Source organism: Balaenoptera musculus, chromosome 1, assembly GCF_009873245.2.
Source record: "Balaenoptera musculus isolate JJ_BM4_2016_0621 chromosome 1, mBalMus1.pri.v3, whole genome shotgun sequence".
Taxonomy (NCBI): Eukaryota; Metazoa; Chordata; class Mammalia; order Artiodactyla; family Balaenopteridae; genus Balaenoptera; species Balaenoptera musculus.
Window position 1 is genome coordinate 95,409,331 of NC_045785.1, and position 6,175 is coordinate 95,415,505.

At 46.3% G+C, this 6,175-nt stretch overlaps 1 pseudogene; it reads left to right on the forward strand.

Annotated features, from left to right (window-relative positions):
• Positions 1 to 1,015: 1,015 nt before the first annotated feature.
• LOC118902502 lies at positions 1,016 to 2,885 on the forward strand (annotated as a pseudogene).
• The last annotated feature ends 3,290 nt before the right edge of the window (positions 2,886 to 6,175 follow it).

Below are 6,175 nucleotides of genomic sequence, written 5' to 3' on the forward strand. Positions count from 1 at the left end.
AGTCTTGTGGAGACACTGAAGGGGTTTCACATCTCAATTGTGTGGCAATTGCACCAGAGGAGTGCTGTGAGCTTCTCAGAAATTCTTAAAGGGGTTTTGGAATTGCCCAGACCGTGGAAATAGGAATTACAGGCAAATCTTACTCAGAACAAGGAGGAGGGAAGTTCCACCTAATACCTGGCAACACAAATTTCAACCTGCTCTGGTGGGTGGGCCATGGTGGTGCCAGTGGTGGTAATTTTCCCACAAAAGTCTGCAGATAGAACTCTGCCCCCTTACAGAACCACATTTTTTGTCGTCATACAGTGCACTTTAACTCCTTGGAGCAAAGTTTGCTATTCATAAGGCCTTTATAGTTACAAAACTTGACCCATTCAGGTGGTTTTCCAAAAAACTGGAACAACCTGCCCCCCAAAAGGCCACTAGTTCTTGCAAAATTGGAATTTACTTGTACTTAACTGGGAACAAGAAACCTTTAATAGTTTTCTATGGAGTGAAATGGAAGAGTTGGGGGCAAACTGTTGAGGGAGATTTAATTTCTCCTTTACATCCTTATGAGCAGTCTGGGTTTTTAGCATGAACTTGCATTACTATTACTGTTTTATTAAAAAGGAGATGTAGGGCTGACCGTGGTGGACTTTTTTGTTTTTTTATCTTTTTTTCTTTTTAATCTTTTTTTTAATTTTTAAAAATTAATTTATTTATTTATTTATTTTGCTGTGTTGGGCCTTCGTTTCTGTGCGAGGGCTTTCTCCAGTTGCGGCAAGCGGGGGCCACTCTTCATCGCAGCGCGCGAGCCTCTCACTATCGCGGCCTGTCTTGTTGCGGAGCACAGGCTCCAGACGCGCAGGCTCAGTAATTGTGGCTCACGGGCCCAGTTGCTCCGTGGCATGTGGGATCTTCCCAGACCAGGGCTCGAACCCATGTCCCCTGCATTGGCAGGCAGATTCTCAACCACTGCGCCACCAGGGAAGCCCCGTGGTGGACATTTTGAGGGCAGCCGAGCCGCCTCCTGTGGAAGCTTGAGCCGGCTGTGCAGCTTTCTCCCTTTGTCTCATAACCATGTCCACCAGTGAGAATGCTAATTCACCAGCCGCCCGCCTTAACAGATTCAAGAACAAGGGGAAAGACAGTACAGAAATGAGGCAGCGCCGAATAGAAGTTAATGTGGAGCTCAGGAAAGCTAAGAAGAATGACCAGATGCTGAAAAGGAGAAACGTCAGCTCTTTTCCAGATGATGCTGCTTCTCCACTGCAGGAAAACCGCAACAACCAGCGCACTGTAAATCGGTCTGTTGATGACATTGTCAAAGGCATAAGTAGCAACAATTTGGAAAGCCAACTCCAAGCTACTCAAGCTGCTAGGAAACTGCTTTCTAGGGAAAAACAGCCCCCCATAGACAACGGGCGGGTTTGATTCCAAAATTTGCGTCCTGCTTGGGCAGAACTGATTGTAGTCCCATTCAGTTTGAATCTGCTTGGGCCCTCACTAACATTGCTTCTGGGACATCAGAACAGACCAAGGCTGTGGTAGATGGAGGTGCTATCCCAGCATTCATTTCTCTGTTGGCATCTCCCCACGCTCACATCAGTGAACAAGCTCTGTGGGCTCTAAGAAACATTGCAGGTGATGGCTTGGTTTTCCGAGACTTGGTTATCAAGTATGGTGCAGTTGACCCGCTGTAGGCACTTCTGGAGGTTCCTGATATGTCATCTTTAGCATGTGGTTACTTACATAATCTCACCTGGACACTTTCAAATCTCTGTCACAACAAGAATCCTGCACCACCCCCCTTAGATGCTGTTGAGCAAGTTCTTCCTACTTTAGTTTGTCTCCTGCATCATGATGATCCAGAAGTTTTAGCTGATACCTGCTGGTCTATTTCCTACCTTACTGATGGTACAAATGAACAGATTGAAATGGTTGTGAAAACTGGGGTTGTACCCCAACTTGTGAAGCTTTTAGGAGCTACTGAATTGCCAATCGTGACTCCCGCGCGAAGAGCCATAGGGAATATTGTCACTGGGACAGATGAATAGACTCAGGTTGTAACAGATGCAGGAGCACTTGCCATCTTTCCCAGCCTGCGAACAAACTCCAAAACAAATACTCAGAAGGAAGCTACGTGGACAATGTCAAACATCACGGCTGGCTGCCAGGACCAGATACAACAAGTTGTACATCATGGATAAGTCCCGTTCCTTGTTGGCGTTCTCTCTAAGGCAGACTTTAAGACACAAAAGGAAGCTGTATGGGCTGTGACCAACTATACACGTGGCGGAACAGTTGAGCAGATCGTATACCTTGTTCATTGTGGCATAATAGAACCGTTGATGAACCTCCTAACTGCGGAAGACACCAAAATTATTCTGGTTATTCTGGATGCCATTTCAAATATCTTTCAGGCTGCTGAGAAACTAGGTGAAACTGAGAAACTTAGTATAATGATTGAAGAATGTGGAGGTTTAGACAAAATTGAAGCTCTACAAAACCATGAAAATGAGTTTGTGTACAAAGCTTCATTAAACTTGATTGAGACGTATTTCTCTGTGCAGGAAGAGGAAGATCAAAATATTGTGCCAGAAACTACCTCTGAAGGGTTTACATTCCAAGTTCAGGATGGCACTGCTGGGACCTTCAACTTTTAGACTGTACACCTGAGGCATTAAGTTGTTCATTGTGTACTATATTTGGTAGAAGTTTGTCTTACTGTTTCTCTACTAAGAACTCTTTTTATACACGGTTTGTTATTGTAGCACTTTTTACAGAGAAACTATACTTGAACAGTTCTAAACTGTACATACTGTATGAAGCTTCTCCTCTCAATGGGTTTCTTATTTCTATGTGGAATTTCATATCTTGCAGTGCCCTGTAAATAAAGATTAAATTCCACCCTTTTCTTTACTTCAAAAAAAAAAAAGCAGATGTAATCATTAAGAAGAATGGAGTACAAATAGATGGAAGTGAATTTATAAAATATATTACTAATGATAAAGCTGCATCAAAATGTATAATACCATTTATGTGAAATAATTGATATCAGAACAGATATTTTATCCACTGGAATTCTGAGGAATGGTGGACTCTCTAAGAAAAGCAGTAAATTTGAGAGGCAGGAAGTTCTCAGTGGTGTTCCCGATGGCAGGCATTAAGGAAAAAGTTTAAAGTCTACAACGTTTAGGGAATTCCCTGGTGGTCCAGTGGTTAGGACTCCCCGCTCTCACTGCCAAGGGCCCGGGTTCAGTCCCTGGTCAGGGAACTAAGATCCCACAAGCTGTGCGGTGCAAAGTTTCCTTTAAATTCCATCAATGAAAAGATTTTTATTTTTTTTATTTTTTTTAATTTATTTTTTTATTTTATTATTTATGGCTGTGTTGGGTCTTCGTTTCTGTGCTAGGGCTTTCTCCAGTTGCGGCAAGCGGGGGCCACTCTTCATCGCAGTGCGCGAGCCTCTCACTATCGCAGCCCTCTTGTTGCGGAGCACAGGCTCCTGACGCGCAGGCTCAGTAGTTGTGGCTCACGGGCCTAGTTGCTACGCGCCATGTGGGATCTTTCCAGACCAGGGCTCGAACCCGTGTCCCCTGCATTGGGAGGCAGACTCTCAACCACTGCACCACCAGGGAAGCCTGAAAAAATTTTTAAATTATGTAAAACATTTCTCCCGGGACTTCCCTGGTGGCGCAGTGGTTAAGAATCCGCCTGCTAATGCAGGGGACATGGGTTTGAGCCCTTGTCCAGGAAGATCCCACATGCCGCGGAGCAACTAAGCCCGTGCGCCACAACTACTGAGCCTGCGCTCTAGAGCCCATGAGCCACAACTGCTGAGCCCACATGCCACAACTACTGAGCCCGCATGCCACAACTACTGAGCCCGCACACCACAACTACTGAGCCCGCGCACCTAGAGCCCGTGCTCCACAACAAGAGAAGCCACCGCAATGAGAAGCCCGTGCACCACAATGAAGAGTACCCCCGCTCACCGCAACTAGAGAAAGCCCACGCACAGCAACGAAGACCCAATGCAGCCAAAATAAAAAACATTTCCCCAGATACAAAGGGCCTACTAATATGCAGCCCGCCAAACTGGGAAGGGAGGGACCCACTCCCAGCAAGGCATGATTGTGAAATTTCAGATAAGGTTATGTCCCTTCTCAGGAACCTCCTGGCAAATTATTCTCAGAAACCCAGTAGTGATGAAAAGCCACAGGCCATCCAGCACTGAACCCTGGGGAGCTGGTTTCCAATGAGCTAGGGGTGGCAGTAAAGGGAGCGGGAGGCAAGTGTAAGAGGCAGCGGCTGGAGGGGACTATACCGCATTTCAGCAGGTCCCGACACCCCACGAGTATCTGAGACGCTTGAAATCTGGCTAGGTACTATACAACCTGTTCCGTATACAGATATGGGTAGGGTTGCCAGCGTTGTTTCCTTTAAACCAGATATTTGATCATTTGGTCTCAGAAAGACTCTTGTATGTAGAATTATTGTGTTCACTTTTCCATTCAACTCATGTAGTTGCAACATTGAAAGTTACTCTGTCCCCACAGGAGCATTTGCTGACCCCCAGCTTAGAACCATTCAACATGCAAATAAAGACATGTATCAAGACAGGGAGGTAAAGACAGATTAAGAAGAATGTAGGTGCAGGAGTTGCAGAGACGTGGGGGAGCCGTGGGGAGCATGGCCCCGTCACCCATGGCAATTATGAGCATTTAAACACTTCTGGGAGGTGCTTAAGCCTGAACAAAGTTAATTTTTGGAGACTTGGCTAGAAGATCTTGGCCCTAACAGAAGAGCAATGGGAAGAAAACCCTAGAAAGTTGCACAGGCCTAGAAAGGTGAGGACAGAGGGCCCTTTGGGCAGGGTGGGGATGCAAAACTCTAGATTGCATGCATTCAGGAGTAAAATCAGTGCAAGTACACAGAGGGGATCTGACGGAGCAGTCTGAGTAATACCGTTCTCTTCCAGAACCCCTTTTTTCTACTCACCCCCCTGGCCAAATCCACTTTCCATTGACTTAATTATTAACCCTTCAAAACTCAGCTTGAGAATTACAGCCCCAAGGAAGCCCTTCCCAGGTACCCACCCTGCCCAGCCACAGCCTGTTTCAGGACATTCCAGTTGTGGCAGGTGGTCACCATGTTCTCTCTCCCCCTTGTTCCTTGACAGAAGCCCACCAAATGGGCACGTGGCATCCCAGGAAAAAAAGACTGCACTGCCCAGCATCCCTTGCTGTAAGGTATGGCCATGAGTTTTCCATCTGGCCAAGAAGCAGGAGCAGTGCAACAGACCTTACCAGGCAGCTGGCACATGCCCTTCATCCTTTCCCTTTTCTGCTGGTTTGGAATACACAAGTGGTAGCTAAAGCTCAAACATCCATCTCTGTCCCCAAGGTGCACAGGAAGTACAGTGGAAAGGCAAGATGGGCATATGGGTACATAGGGGTCCCTGTGATTGATAGTACAGCTGCCATACCTGGTTGGCTAACCTCTGCACTCCCACGCCTTAGAAAGAAATGTCTCGACACTTCCCTGGTGGCGCAGTGGTTAAGAATCTGCCTGCCAGTGCAGGGGACACGGGTTCAAGCCCTGGTCTGGGAAGATCCCACATGCCGCGGAGCAAATAAGCCCGTGCGCCACAACTACTGAGCCTGCACTCTAGAGCCCACGAGCCACAACTACTGAGCCTGTGTGCCTAGAGCCCGTGCTCTGCAACAAGAGAAGCCACCGCAATGAGAAGCCCGCGCACCGCAACGAAGAGTAGCCACTGTTTGCTGCCACTAGAGAAAGTCCGCGCGCAGCAACGAAGACCCAACGCAGCCAAAAACAAAAATAAATAAATAAATAAATAAATAAATAAGAAATGTCTCATTTGGACCACTTTTTTTCCCCATTACAAGAAGCTGTATTTCCCTCTCTCCTACTGCTACTACCACCCCAATTCCAGCCAGTAAGCTCCCAGAGAGCAAAACTCAAAAACCACAGGCAATGTTTTAATTATGAAGTTTTGTTCCTTTCAAATACCTGCATTCCTGTTTTGTATGTGTTTTAGGCTAAGTATTACAGGTTAGAATTTAGCCCAGAGTAGGTAGAGGTTTTAAAGCTACTCTACCCCCTGGGAAAAGATTTTAAACACTACTAGATAATTCAGTTTTCTTTAAAAACTCTTTAATGTCAC